General features: G+C 36.8%; 1 protein-coding gene across 1 annotated transcript in view; it reads left to right on the top strand.

Annotated features, from left to right (window-relative positions):
• The window catches only part of LOC127957904 (astrotactin-2-like), a 489,389-nt gene that overhangs the window by 312,298 nt on the left and 160,298 nt on the right, over nucleotides 1-16,793 (top strand). The window lies entirely within an intron of this gene.

Genomic DNA, 16,793 nt, shown 5'->3' on the forward strand with positions numbered 1-16,793 from the left:
ATCTGCGTAATGTATCTGGAAAATAATTAGTTGCTGCTGCACAGGAAATATCTGTCACATCACACACAGTACAATGAATAATGAGCTCATTTTAATTATGCTAATGAGATGTAGTGGGAACACCCATGAGTGAAGGCTGCCGACTGGAGCAAACTAAAACCAAAACAGAAATTTCAACTAATGGAAGACGAGCAAATGCTCTGTACTCTTACTGTTATTACATTAGTATTACTATTATCTGACACCCACTTTCCTGAATGCTTTTTATGGAATATTATAATTATACATTTGTTCAATTACACAAATGAAACAACATATAATTGTGTTTGTATAATCCATAAATTGATCAAAGAAAAAATAAAACAATATACATTAATAGAAAAAGGTGTACAAGCAGGTATAAATATAAAATTTAAGATCCTTAAAATGTCAAAGATTACTTTCACCATTTTCAGTCAACAAAACCATTAAGACAGTGTCAGAACTGAGATATGAACTTGGATCAGCAGAAGGAAAGTCAGACTCTCTAACCTTGAGCCACTGGGAGCTGGTGAACCCTAACATAATGACCTACTCTAGAGATGTTCAGATGCAATAGAATCTGGTAAAAGTTCAAGCAAACAATTGACCCAAAATTCAACAGAAAACGGGGAACTTCAAAAGTCAATACCCAGGTAGCAGAAAACAGTCCAAAGTTCAAAAAGAGAAAAAAAAGAGGACTAATTCCACAAAATAAAGCAAAGCGAGATATAAATCCAAAAGGCAAAAGACAACAAACTTTGCTTCATCAAAGAAAACTTATGCAGACAATTGACTTCAGAACAACTAAAGACTAAGCTAAGAAACTGGGATAAAGAGCAAGAAAATACACTGAGATCAATGAGACCCAGGTGAAAGACCTATTCATTGTGGGGTCATAGCCTAATGGTTAGAGAGTTTGACTTCTAACCCTAAGGTTGTAGGTTCAAGCCTCAGGCCGGCATTACCATGCCCTTGAGCAAGGCACCGAACCCTCAACTGCTCCCCGAGTGCTGCAGCATAAATGGCTGCCACTGCTCCTGTTCAAGTCAAGTCTCAAGTCACTTTTATTTGTATAGCGCTTTAAACAAAATACATTGCGTCAAAGCAACTGAACAACATTCATTATCGAAACAGTGTGTCAATAATGCAAAATGACAGTTAAAGGCAGATCATCATTTAATTCAGTGATGTCATCTCTGTTCAGTTTAAGTAGTGTCTGTGCATTTATTTGCAATCAAGTCAATGATATCGCTGTAGATGAAGTGACCCCAACTAAGCAAGGCAGAGGCAACAGTGGCAAGGAACCAAAACTCCATCGGTGACAGAATGGAGAAAAAAAAAACCTTGGGAGAAACCAGGCTCAGTTGGGGGACCAGTTCTTTTCTGACAAGACGAAACCAGCAGTTCAGTTATTCTAGGTATTATCAAATTGCCTGAGTTTTGAGAACGTAGCGGACGTGGAGGATTATAATGTAAAAGGAAATCATTCAAATACTGAGGTGCTAAACCATTCAGGGCTTTAGAAGTAATAAGCAATATTCTAAAATCTCTACAAAGTTTGATAGGGAGCCAGTGCAGTGTGGACAGGACCGGGCTAATATGGTCATACTTCCTGGTTCTAGTAAGAACTCTTGCTGCTGCATTTTGGACTAGCTGTAGTTTGTTTACTAAGCGTGCAGAACAACCACCCAATAAAGCATTACAATGATCTAACCTTGAGGTCATAAATGCATGGGTTAACATTCCTGCATTTGACATTGAGAGCATTTGACAGTGTGTTCACTGCTGTATGTGTGCACTTTGGATGGGTTAAATGCAGAGCATGAATTTGGGGAATTGGCAGTATGTCAAGTCACTATTATTCGGAAAGAATTACATCCATTGTTAGTGAGAGCTAGACATGGGTTCTCAGTGAGGACCTCTAGAGGCCGAAACAATATGAATACAGACAGTTTGGTGTTATTTTAGTATCAATGAGATGCTATTACAGTTATTATTATTATTATTAGTATTATTTATATATATATATAATACTTTTTTTTTCTACTGTACATTTATACATATAAATACTGATGTTATATTAATTTTCAGTATGTACTTATGGTTAGGGTTAGGGTAAGGATTTGGTGTAGCACTTTATTGGTTAAACCTTATTTTAAGGTGTCCTTGTTATAGTGTAATTACACATTCACTGAGTAATATTAATTAACTACATGTACTTACTAAATGGTTAACCCTGTGTTATACTTTCCACATCCAAGAGTCTCCTAGGGACCGCTACGGTAAGCATGACGTAAAATCATCATCGCAGAGTGTGCGCGGAGGCTCTGAGTGAACAACCGCATGCCTCCTATATTTTGTGTCAGTAGGCTTCAAAAGCATCATAGCACATGTGCAGTGAGAACGTACTGGGTAATGCAAGGCAACGTGGGTTAAGATTAAGTTTAGGGGTAGGTTCAGGTTTAATACTTAGTTTTTACAAAACAATTGTACTTACTATAATCATGAGGATCCAAGTTTGTTTATTTTTTGTTTTGTTCCTTATTACTCCTTATTGCTCTACACTGTGTGTAGTTTGTCGGTTGTGATTGTTGCAGTGGCTGCATCGCTATGCTGTTAGCTGATTGCTGTGATTCTCTGCCTGTGACCTGTGTGTGTTCACACTCTATGTTTGATGCCATCGTTTTTATATACAATCTGTGCATTAGTGCTGCAGGTCAATGTGGGTTGTTTTCTCCATCAGGAAAAACATGTCTAGACATTTTTTATTTTATTTTTTTTTGTCATACTAATGCTGTTTGGACAGATGGAGTGTATATATCGTGATTGTTGCTATAATGTATTGTACTGTATATCTATTCATTTTATGTGTGATCTTTAAATCTTGCAAATTGTAAGCTAATTGAGATGGGTAAATGCATTTTCATTCATCATAAAACAGAGAATCGTTTGAGCGAATGATCCAATGACTCGCTATTAAAGACAGTTGCTTACTGGTGTAGCAAAATAGGCTGAATTAAAGATCACTGATAAATTCCCATAGTATACTTACAGAGAGATTGTCTTCTACTTTATTAACCTATATATATATATATATATATATATATATATATACCATATTATAGGCTTAAAACCAATGGATCTCTCCCCAAAACTCTGCTAATGTCTAACCTGTGTAGTTACCAGCCAAGCATATTAGCAAATGTGAGATTCTTGACATTTAAACTCAAATGGTGATTGATTGGGTGGTGTTTGTGTGCTGTCTGGAGGAAAGAAGTTTGAAGAGATCACGGGATGAAGGGCATTTTATCAAAAACATTCTGGTGTAGTTTCATAATTCTTTTAATTACTGTTAAAGGTTGATGATGGAATGCTAGTACAGTCATCACTAACCTGGGTAAATGATAACAGAATTTTCAAGTTTGGATGAATCATCCCTTTAAATCATGCTTTTTTTTTTTTGTTTGGCATGATAAAACCGACATCAAAATCCCATAGAGTTGAGCCATATGTACCATTTAATGAATATTAGCTGAATTTCAGTTTAAATTGGTATTGGTGACCTACATCAGAGCTATGTTGCGATCTTTGTAATAAAAAAAGATGTCTTTGCTCTTTTCAGCCCTTTGTGATATACTGAGAATTTTGGATCGATACTCATCTGCAATAGGCCATTGACAAAGCACTGAATTCTTGTATTACCACAAGCCTATCTGTTGGAATCTTCGATGTCACTGTGATTCATATGCCACCAACCCGAACTTCAATCGCTGAAAGTCTGCCGCAGGTTTTAGTTGACTCATAGATTTTTACTGTGCTGTTTATAGAAGCTGATCCCACATGATCAAGACAGTGCTTTTGAGGGACTCAAGCTGTCTAAGGTCATGTTTTCCCCAGACATTTTCAAGCAGCCGTGCCATTAGCGTTGTGGTCTGTCCGGCACATCTGTGGACTCCACAGGTCCACTTCAGTCCACCCTGAAGAGCTGCACTATCCCGAACACTCCATAAATCCCCCAATCAATTCCACTCCAGGCATCTCCAGCTGTGCTCAAAGCCCATTGTTCTGTCGATAAGAAACTGTCAATAAGCTTAGAGGGCGAGCGACAGCCACGGCACTTTTGATGAATGGTGCATTCGATTCAAGCAACAAACTGAACATTACCACAAGCTAATGTCTTCCACACAGCACAGATCATTCATCCTGTCATACTTCATATGCGGTGCCAAATATACAGCCACTTTCAATATGGTAAATTGCAACTACACTATTACAAAAAAAAACAAACAAAAAAAAAAAAAACACGACATACATGTTTCAACGAAATTATTTTAAAGCATATTTTAGTTTACCATAAATGCTTGTCACCTAAATTCAGCAGTAACACTTTAACTATATTTAAAAAACAGTAAAAGTAATTATTAAGTTACATATAAGTATATACAGTAGGTGGCCAACCAGTGTGTGCTTTTCTGAAATAGCCGTCAGCTTTGCCTCGCCAATGTGTTACATTTGACGGCTGCAGTCGGTGAAAATTAAAGAAAAACACCAATGAAAAATTTGTAGGCCTACTTAATGTATGAAGTTATGTGTGTCTCTTAGAATTAATTCAAGCAGGACACATGTCAAGCCTACGAGCCTGTGCTTATATGTTCTCTAATCTACACAGTATTACACCATTCTTTAGATTTGAAACATTTAACAGGTGTGCAGTATTATTTTTATAATATGAATTATGTGTTATATTATCTTAAAGAAATGGTTGTTTACTTGTAATCAGAGCATTAAAACTGGTAGCCTATTTTAGTGAGCTTCGTGGATTTACATGCAAAATGTCAATATTCTCACATTTTAGGCCTATATTTGTAAGTAAATCTTTTATTCATGTTTTAAAGTTAATAAAAATTAATAAAACTGCATGCATTTTTTACACACATACTTTGTTATTCATTTCCTATCCTTTATTTTGATGGATAACTACTTGGGGAAAACTGATTAAGAAATTGTTACATGTTTTATGAATTATTTAATTTATTTTAGTAAAACGTGAAGCGCTAAATAATTTCACTCCCATTATTTAGGCCTAACTAAAACAAGAAACCAATAAATTAAACCTGTAGTGATTTCATACTTAATTATGTAAAAATCAAAAACAAAAAATAACAAGCTATTTGCATTTAATATAAATGTAAACTGTAATAAATTTAATTTTAATCATAATTCTGACCACTTTTCTTATAATTATGAGATCAAATCAATTTTGAGTATTAAGTCAGAATTGCAGGATATAAATTATTCTGACTGTTTCTTTCTCTTTTACTATTAAAAGTTTATATCTCACAATCCCAAATGTAAGCTTGCCATTGCAAGAAAAAAAGTCTGAACTGTGAGATAAAAAGTCATGCTTTTTATTTATTTAATTATTTATTTATTTACTTATTCATCCATGTTCAGTTGCATAAGCAGGCTTCTTTTTACTTAGTGAAAATACATATTCTGACCAACTTTGTGGTCAAATGAAGCATTGTGAAAATGGAAAATGCTGTTAAAACGCATGTTTATATATAATTAGAATAATAGTTGTGTTTATTGTCTTAAGTCTTAATAATGCAGGTCTCAGCATAACCCTCTAAATGTGGACGCTGACTTCATGTCTCCTGTAATATGTGTGTAATGATTCGTACCTTCCACTGGCAGGGATGTAAGTGTGATGAACCTGCCTAGTGTAGACTTGCCTCATTTTTCATGCATGTTAAGTATCTCAATTAAAAGCGCCAGGCTTCGGTAAAGTTCCCTCACAGACTGCAATCTGTGATGAAGCGCAACATATTTATGAATTACAGGCAGAGCCACATTCATCAACTTCAGAGCAAACCCTGGGCAATTATAAGTTGGATAATCATGGCCAGGCACAATGTTGCTGTCCAACAGAGGTGATTCATTTCTGTGCAGGAAAGACAGAGACAGGCGAGAGAGATTAATGATGACAACAGTAATGTCACTCTGTGCAACTCAATGCTGTTATTTGTACCTGAATTTGGTATCTGCATTGGCACAAAATACAATACAGCTAGATAAAACAGAATAGTAATGGGCTTTTGGAGCCGCATTAGTTAGTCAGTTTGTTTTGCAACAATTTGCTGCTTTAGGCCTGTGTAATTACATGAAACCACATTCATAAACATAAACGCTTTAAGAGTTAATTAAGCCTTTTACAAAGAAACTATTAGTTGAAATGTTCACAGACTAGCAAAAGCTTTTGTGAGCCACTAACTGCTAACTAACATGGGTTGGTCTGATTCTGACAGAAACTCTGAAAGACTGAAACATGTCTATTTTTGTGCCATTTATGGAAATGCATGCATTAATCTGGCATTTCATTTTTCCACTGCATCACCTCAGTTGGGTGGGACACACTGCACAGTTGGCGCCACACTCAGTGCTGCACTGCACATGTCAATCATATACATATGGTAAACAGTAACATGACAACTCATCTTCTGGATGACAACCTGATTTGTAACAGTTTGTCATTATATATCATAGAAAATAGCTTTTTCCTAAAAGTCCTTAAAATTATATATGTCTTTTGTAATGTTAGAAAAAGTTTAAGTGCACAGAAAAAGTTAAATACTAGAAAAAGACTTGCTAGTATTAGCCAAAATGTAGATGAGTTTATTACTTCATCAGATTTGGAGAAATGTAGCATTGCATCACTTGCTCACCAATGGATCCTCTGCAGTGAATGGGTGCCATCAGAATGAGAGACCAAACAGCTGATAAAAACATCACAATAATCTAGTGATGTCACAATTCTCAATATAATATTGAACCGTTCGGTACGACATCCACGGTTCAATTCGCGCTCGGTTTTACGTTTAAATAATTTAAATGTGTCTTATTTCTCTCCGAATTTACTGTTTGTGTGTGCCTGGTGTACGAGCTGAGAGGAGGAAACTCCTCCCCGTGAGTAAATATTTAGGGGGCGCTGAACCATTAATCCAATCCACACTTTAACATGGCGAGCGGCGGTGAAGTGAGGCTACAGTACGAGGAAGCGCCGGCGTCTTTCAAATCCGTAGTGTGGAGACATTTCGGTTTTGCCGTCGACTATAACGCCGAGGAAGAAAAAACGGTAAACAAAAAAATGACTGTCTGCAAGCATTGTTTTACACGTGTAGCCTACTCAAACGGTAACACTTCCAACATGACTGCACATCTGTGGCGCCATCACCCAGCAATATCACTGTCTGAAGGCAGGACAGCAGAGCAGGTAATAAAGTCCTCCAAAAATAACAGTCCCTCGCTGAATCCTTCCAGCACACATACCCAACTAGTTCCGAGAGACACATAAAAATAACAAAGGCAGTGGGGGTGTTCATTGCGAAAGATTTGCAGGCGTTTTCGGTGATTGGAGACGCGGGCTTTTGTCATCTTATAAAAACTCTCGATCCGCGTTACAGACTACCGTCTCGCACTTTTTTCAGCACCAAGATAATTCCCGACCTCTATGAAAAGACGTGCAACAGTATTGTGAACGAATTGGCTAAAGCACAGAGCCTTGCTCTGACCACAGATGGTTGGACCTCGCGGGCAACCATGAGTTACCTCACTGTAACTGTTCACTACATGTCGTATTGGGAAATGAAAAGCGCTGTACTCCGAACGCGTCCCCTGTATGAAGGTCATACAAGCGCTCATTTGGCAGAAGACTTGACAAACGCAGTGAATACGTGGAAGTTGAGGAGGCCAAATATGTCACTCCCAGTCACCACAGATAAAGCTGATGGGCTGGGGCCACAGATAAGTTGTTTTGCGCACGTTGTAAACCTAGCAGCCAAGAAAGCAGTGTCAATCAACACAGCTGGCGAGGGTTAGAAAAATAGTGACCTTTTTTCACAAAAGCACCAAAGCCCACCATGTTTTGACTGTGAAGCAGGAGATGTTAAACTCGCCCAGACACAAGTTAATTCATGATGTCACAACTCGGAGGAATACAGTGCATGACATGTTGGAAAGATACACAGAACACAGAATCTATTCTGCCTTACTGGACAAAGATCTGAAGCTGTCTGTCAAGAACATAACCATGTTGAACAGAAACTTGCAGAAGAACTGATTCAGGTCCTCACACCACTGAAAACAGTGACAACTCTCATCAGCAGGGAAACAACCCCCACTATATCAATGGTCCTTCCTCTGAAAGAGATGATTCTCAAATCCATGTCACCAGGAGACCAGGACAGTGCGACAGTCAAAGAAGCCAAAGCAGCCGTTATAAATGACCTGGCAAAGAGGTACACTGACCCCAATCTTCATGATTACCTCCAAATTGCCACAGCCCTTGACCCCAGGTTTAAATCCCTGCCTTACCTTGATGAAAACTCTCGCGATAAGCTCTACAGGAATATCATCCATGAAATTCTGGAGCATGAACAGCAGGTACTATTTGATTTGTTTTTGTTTTTTATCGTTTGTTATTTTGATTGTTTTATCTATTTAGATGCTTCTTATAAATTGTGTCCTTTTCACTGATCAAAAAAAAATTCACATTTGTCATATGTTACACTGGAGGTGGTTGTGGTTCTGAGCTGTGTGTGCTTATATGTGTAATAATTATACTAAAGGATCATTCTCTTTGATGCAAAGGGTCTAGTGGAGAATCCTGTGCCCTCCACAGATGAAGACAATCCATCCTCCCCTCCTCCCAAGAAGAAGACAGCAATGTCAGAGGTACTTGGGGAGCTTTTCAAAACTGAGGAAAAGCAGGGTAAGCCATTTCCCCAGATCATTGAGGAGGAAGTCACCACATACAAGTTAGCAGACAGTATTCATGTGGATGCTGATCCATTCATATGGTGGAAAACAAATGAATGCAAGTTCCCCCATGTAGCAAAAGCTGCACAACAACACCTCAGTGTCCCAGGAACCTCCGTTGCGAGTAAAATAATTATCTTAATTAAGATGGTTTATGTTTACTGAAGTACAAGTATGTTTATTTGAAATGGTCAATTTATGTTAACTAACGTGACATGTATGTTTATTTTCAAAATTTGGGGATTTATGTGTTCCCCAGTTTGTACATGGGCTACAAGCAGCTGTGTGATGTTTTAAAATAAAATAAAAAAATATATATATATTATACAATACACTAGGAACTAGTGGGCTTTTCTTTGCTCTTAAGTAAAATAAAGGAGTATTGCAATAAAAAATATTTTCTTCTTCTTAACCTTTTACTGTTCTTATTGCCTGTTCATAGAATAACAGAAATACACTCTTATGTGTCAAGCCATCAGAACCGAAACGAACTGAAAACCGCGTTTTAAAAACCGAGGTATGTATTGAACCGTGGGCTAACCGTATTGTTGCATCCCTACAATAATCCACAAGTGATCCATACGGCTCCAGTCCATCCATTAACCAATTTATTTTTTTATTTTTTTTTATTCATTTATTTATTTATTTTATTTTATTTTTTTAAGAGCATTGCTTCCACTAAAAATAAAAGTAAAAATGCATGTCCATGCTGCTTCATCCAGTGAAAAATGTAATAAAAAAATAAATAAATAAATAGAAGCCATCTGGTCTTAATTTAGGAGATAAATATTATTGTGGATTATGGACTTGTATTTTGGCCAGAAGCAATGGTTTGAATTTAAAACAGGTTTGTGATGGGTGATGATGATGGGATTGTTGCTCACAAACATTGTTTTGATAGACGGGAGTCATGTTGATTATTTGTGGACAACTGTTCTGGAATATATATATATATATATATATATATATATATATATATATATATATATATATATATATATATATATATATATATATATATATAGAATATGTACAATGAACTTTCTTGCTGTTGCACTGACATGGCTTTAAACAGCAGAGCTTCTCGAAGTGTGAAGTTTTGAACTCTGCGTGAAACCTTTTGCAGATCGGTTCAATCGACAATCGCAATGCTTCACTTCTCGCATCACTAGTTTGTCTGTCAATGTGGTTTGTGTGCTGGAGGTCAAGCGTATGACACACACACATAATAATGGTATCTGGTTGAGCTCATAATAAAATCTGCTATTTGAAAACAACCTCTGCATTTTCGTCCTTCAAGATTTCCCTTACATTCAGGACTTGATGGGGTCATCTGGCTGTAATGTTTCTTTATGTAATGTAATTATTTCTTAAGTATAAAAAATCAGTTTTCAGGAAATACAACTGAGATGCATTTTTAAACTATTAATATCAGCACTCATGCTCTCTGAACAGCAGTATATTGTATTGTTGCCTACTGTAGAATTTTTACATGCTTCCGACTCCCTTATTTTTATTTTCTTTTAACCCAGTCATCTGCGAGAGGCAGGGCATTTGCATGCCCTAACCCGTTATTTTCACCCTCCACCCACCTGCATATATCTCTGCGTCTTTGTCCCCCCACGTCTGGGACTCGTTTTCCTGTGTTGTCGCATTTGGCAAACAGGGCTGATGTTCAGAGCTCTGTGTGGAACTTGAACAGATGCAGGGGGAGCCGGGAGCTGCCAAAGTAGAGCAACACTTTTTGTTCAATGGAAGGGTGTATATTTGCACAATTCACAAATGCATGGAAATTCTATCATAGTGTAGACAATGTTCACATTTGACTGAACATTTTTCTGTTTTGAATTTTTAATAAAAAAATAATAATAATAATATAATGAGTGCATGATTTGAGCAGGCTAAGTGGTAAAAAAAAAAATAGTCACGCTTGTGGTCTTCGGTCAAGAATACAGACTCTAGGAAATGAATGGGAAATCGGCAAATCACAAAGATTCAGAGGATTTTTCTGTGTACAATTTACAAATCTGCCACATAAAAAAAAAAAAAAAAAAAAAAAAAAAAAATGCATCTCAATGAATTAGAATGTCATGGAAAAGTTCATTTATTTCAGTAATTCAACTCAAATTGTAAAACGTGTGTATTAAATAAATTCACTGCACACAGTCTGAAGTAGTTTAAGTCTTTGGTTCTTTAAATTGTAATGATTTTGGCTCACATTTAACAAAAACTCAACAAATTAGAATATGGTGACATGTCAATCAGCTAATCAACTCAAAACACCTGCAAATGTTTCCTGAGCCTTCAAAATGGTCTCTCAGTTTGGTTCACTAGGCTACACTATCATGGGGAAGACTGCTGATCTGACAGTTGTTCCGAAGACAATCATTTACAACCTTTACAAGGAGGGTAAGCCACAGACATTCATTGCCAAAGAAGCTGGCTGTTCACAGAGTGCTGTATCCAAGCATGTTAACAGAAGGTTGAGTGGAAGGAAAAATTGTGAAAGAAAAAGATGCACAACCAACCGGGAGAACCGCGGCCTTATAAGGACTGTCAAGCAAAATTGACTAAAGAATTTGAGTGAACTTCAAAAAGAATGGACTGAGGCTGTGGCCAAGGCATACAGACGTGTCAAGGAATTTAGCTACAGTTGTCGTATTCCTCTTGTTAAGCCACTCCTGAACCGCTAACAATGTCAGAGGCATCTTACCTGGGCTAAGGAGAAGAACTGGACTGTAGCCATTGGTCGCAAGACCTCTTTTCAGATGAGAGCAAGTTTATTATTTAATTTGGAAACCAAGGTCCTAGAGTCTGGAGGAAAAGTAGAGAAGTTCATAGCCCAAGTTGCCTGAAGTCCAGTGTTAAGGTTCCACAGTATGTGATGATTTGGGGTGCAATGTATTCTGCTGGTGTTGACCCATTGTTTTTTTTTTGTTTTTTTAAACCAAATTGAGCTTTTTGAAGATGCTGATTTTAATTTCCAGCAGGATTTGGCACCTGCCCACACTTGCCAAAAGCACCAAATTAAGAATTTATTGTGAGAAATTTCAAAGTTAATGGTTAACAAGTGCTACCAATTCTAAAGTGTTACAAAATATTGCATGCACTGCAACAACAACAACAACAAAATATGTATTATTTTTGTTTTGTTCTCCAATACAAATTTCTAAACATCCTTAAAAATTATGCATGATAACACTGTAGTTTAGGGATTAGTCCTCACTATTACCTATTTGGTTATTAGCATGCATACTACTAGCATTTTGGTTCCTTATTAGTACTTATAAAGCACACATTGCACATATAAGAATGTCTTATTCTTAATGGCCATGCTAATCTGACCCCATACCTAAACAATTACCTTAGTAACTATAAATAAGCAATAAGAACATTAAAAAAAAAAAAAAAAAATGTTCCTAAGTCTAAAATCTGATATTTGTTCTTGTATACTCACTTATTTTTGATCTGTTTAATCACAAAAAAAAAAAAAAAAAACATTTAATTTTACTTCTCAAATATATGTATCTCCATTTAAGAATGAGTAATTTTAGACATTTGCCTTGGAAAACAAGGCATAAGCTAATGAAAAAAGTATAGTAAAACTACTTTGTTAAAAAAAAAAATAAATACATAAATAAAAAATAAATAAAATTAAAATAATAATAATGAAGATCAGGAATAAGTGGTATATTCAAACCTTTAATTTTTGCTAATACAAGACATTTGCATTCAAGAAAACATATTGGCATAATGTGTTCCATGCAGTGCATTGATTACATTTTTTTTCTCAAAAAAGGTCTTTAAAAAGTCTTACATTTACCCCCATAAAACCCACAGAAACCCTGGTAGTAGAACTTCAGAAATGTATGAGAGAATCTGAGCTGGAGAATCGTAATGGTTAATGGTTATGCATTAAAGATGCATATCTACACGTGTATGTAGATTAAGAAGTTTAAAGAAAGATGGACTTGAATTTGCATTGTCATAGATGGTTGATTTGTTGTAAAAGTGCTGCTCTGATGAGGCTTTGAGATGATGAATCTTCTGAGAGAGGGTTTTAATGTGCTGACAGTGTTATGTGTTTTAACGTAACTGCTGTACTGTCAGCACACTAAAACCTTCTTTGAGAAGTTCCTCCCTTTAATGCAAGTCCTGTTTATGAGCTACTATAGAAAGGCTGTAGAAGGATATAAAGTGGTGCTGTGATTTTATAATGACATCTGTCAAGTTTGTAATAAAATGTTTAACAGAAGCCAGAGAAAACTATTGCACGATGTTCCATACGTCTAGGTCTTGACACAGGTTCATGAGCTGAAATGTTTCACTTCCATTGTGTGTGTAAATGTCAAGGCACCCCAGCAGTACTTTGTGAGGCAAAAGATGTGTGTCATTTAGAGAGCCAAGAGAGACAAGGTCTGCTTCCTTTCAGAGATGCTTTTATGTTTAGTGCTGCAAACCTCAAAGAAGTCTGGTGTGTCATTGCAGCAAAGCAGACTGGATAATTCCCAAACAGCAAGATCTCACTGAATGGTTCAATTTGCACTTGTAGCACTCAGCATGTAAATGTGATAATGTTTGGTAGTTGCTTTCAGAAAATGAAGGAAATAATCTTGTAAGCTTTTGGAGTCCTATTAGCACCATAGCTTTTGAATGTAACAAGCTGAAATGAAAGGAAGGAAAATGAATGACTTAAGGAGTACACAGGATTTGGCGAAAGAGCGGTTTCAAGGACATGATTGTTTTGTGATCTTAATCATCTCTTACGGCAAGTTACACATTCAAGAAATTTTGTTTTATTTATTTATTTTTCATGTGGTTTAAAAATATTTTTTTGATGTTCTTATTGCATAACTTATTGGAAAACATGGATGCAAAGATAGGAAAATGAGCATATAGTATGATCATACAGATGTATGTACTGAACAAAATTATAAAAGCAACATTTTTGTTAGACTTTTTCTATATACACAAAATGCCTGTATCTCAAGTTGATCAGGTTGTTGATTGTGGCCTGTGAAATGGTGGTCCACTCATCTTCAATGGTAGTGCAAAGTTGCTGGATATTGGCAGGAACTGAAACATGCTGTTGTATACACCGATCCAGAGCATCACATGTGTGCTCAATGGGTGACATGTCCAGTGAATATGCTGGCCATTCAAGAACTGGGATGTTTTCAGCTTTCAGGAATTGTACACAGATCCTTTCAACATGGAGCCGTGCATTATCATGCTGCAACATGAGGTGATGGTTGTGGATGAATGGCACTCAGGATCTTGTCATGGTATTGCTGTGCATTCACAATACCATTGATAAAATGCACCTGTGTTCGCTGTCCGTAAAACCTGCCCATACCATAATCTCACTGCCACCATGGGCCACTCGATCCACAGCATTGACACCAACAAATCGCTCACCCACACGACACCATACACGCTGTCTACCCTCTGTCCTGTACAGTGAAAACCGGGATTCATCCGTGAAGAGAACACCTCTCCAAGGTGACAGATGCCACTGAATGTGAGCATTTGCGCACTCTAGTCGGTTACAACGACGAACTGCAGTCAAGTCAAGACCCCAATGAGGACAAGGAGCATGCATATGAGTTTCCCTGAGATGGTTTCTGAGAGTTTGTGCAGAAATCCTTTGGTTATGCAAACCAATTGTTGCAGCAGCTGTCTGGGTGGCTGGTCTCAGACGATCTTGGAGGTGAAGAGGCTGGATTTGGAGGTCCTGGGCTGGTGTGGTTACACGTGGTGTGCGACTGTGAGGCCGGTTGGATGTACTGCCAAATTTTCTGAAACGTCTTTGGAGATGGCATATGGTAGAGAAATGAAAATTCAATTCACAGGCAACAGCTCTAGTGGACATTCCTGCAGTCTGCATGTGAATTGCATGCTCCCTCAAAACTTGTGACATCTGTGATATTGTGCTGTGTGATAAAACTACACATTTTAGAGTGATCTTTAATTGTGGCTGGCCTAAGGCACACCTGTGCAATAATCATGCTGTCTAATCAGCATCTTGATATGCCACACCTGTAAGGTGGATGAATTATCTTGGCAATGGAGAATTGCTCACTAACACTGATTTAGACAGATTTGTGAACAATATTTGAGGGAAATAGGCCTTTTGTGTGCATAGAAAGAGTCTTAGATCTTTGAGTTCAGCTCATGAAAATTGGAGGCAAAAAACATAAGTGTTGCTTTCATAATCAGATAATCAATGAATCAATCAATCAATACGCACATACATGTATGTGCGTATTGATTGATTGATTCATTGATTATCTGATTGATTGATTACTATCAAATGAATTGATTAATGGAACTAATCTCGATTTTCAAAATTTTCCTATACATTTATATTTTCTTACTGAGTTGAGTTTCACATTTTGAATGCATTCACATTGAAAGAAATGTATTAAGATATAACAATAAATATAATATTGTTATATTACTCATGGTTTTCTCTACTTTAGGAGTAAATAAAATCTCCAAAACTGATGTAGATTTACGCAAGAGCTGATTTGAAAAATAACGGTGTGGCATTGCAGTTACAGTAGGTGAATTATGTCCATCCTGACATTGCAAACAGATTGAACATCTCTCATCATCTGCAAGCAGATCTCAACCGCTGCCTGAGGAGAATAAATAAGCTTGTGTCCCATTAAAGAGCAAATGCAGCATAGGCAGAGCTAAATACCGTCCTGCTCACAGACATACGGTGGAGGATGCATCACGATTAGTGTTGCACGCTGGCCAGAGTTGCTTATTGAGCAGTTTTTAACAGCACAGGAGTTCATTAGTCTTACGCCGACAAGGAGAATAAGTCAAACAGTCAGCAGCGTACCTGCTTCACAGCTGATATCACACTCACCCCATGTGACTCCTAATGAATGACCTACACTTAGATACAGTTTTATCCTTGTGTAGAGTTGTATGGAAGATGCAGCTTTCACTACATAAAAAAAGCAATTATTCATAAAAGTTATGAATAATTAACAGCACAAAATATTGTATTAATCTACAAAGTTGATAAACAGATGGATATAACTATAAATAGATACATATTTTATGCAAAAGGCCACCATATTAAGCTAAGACATCACATTATTAACATTATTAACTCAAGACATTTTCTCTTATTCTGTCTTTTTAGTAGTTTGTTTTTGGTACACTGACTGTATTAAAAATGATTTTTCCAAGTTGCAAATAAACCAAAGATTGGGCTCGCTGCTTTTTAGCATTTCACATATATAATTCTGATGTTTGGTACTTGATAACTTACAGGCAAAGTACACTTTATCTTTAGAATATGGTAGAGTTATACATTGTCAGTCACTTAATATAACTGACAGAACATTTAGACACATATTTATTGTCATGATCCAAAAATAGCACAATGTGTTCCCCTTTTCCAGGGTGACATTAAGTTGCATCATTTGTTCAAGGAAGTAAATTGATTTGAGCATTTTGACTGATGAATTTCAAGTGGCTGTTTAAGCTTTCACAGCTATTTCCATTGAATAGATTATCCAGCATTTGGATCCCTAGAGAAACATTGATTGTATTCTATGATCATGTGTCTATGAAAGCGAAGCGAGGCTCATTACAGACACACGTCAAATATAACCTCATGCTGTTGAGCTGTTGGCATTATTCTGCTTTAATCCATCTATAACAGAAACTCTGGTGGATTCGTAAATCGGTTTTGGCCCAGACTCATAAAATGCCAACCGGTTTTGTACAGTGGTGGTTAGAGGTCAAGCTCTTTTATTGATTTAGTTGAAGTAGAGGTATAAATTCAATGAAAAATGCTCCCACATCCCACGACGCTCTGAGTCACCGTGTTTTTCCACCACGGTTTTCTGCGAAACGCTAATGAGGGTCTCTGCCTGCTGGTCTGTAGGAGATTTATATAATTTTATTTATTTTTTTCAGTCTGTCTGTTC

Source organism: Carassius gibelio, chromosome B5 (genome assembly GCF_023724105.1).
Source record: "Carassius gibelio isolate Cgi1373 ecotype wild population from Czech Republic chromosome B5, carGib1.2-hapl.c, whole genome shotgun sequence".
Taxonomy (NCBI): Eukaryota; Metazoa; Chordata; class Actinopteri; order Cypriniformes; family Cyprinidae; genus Carassius; species Carassius gibelio.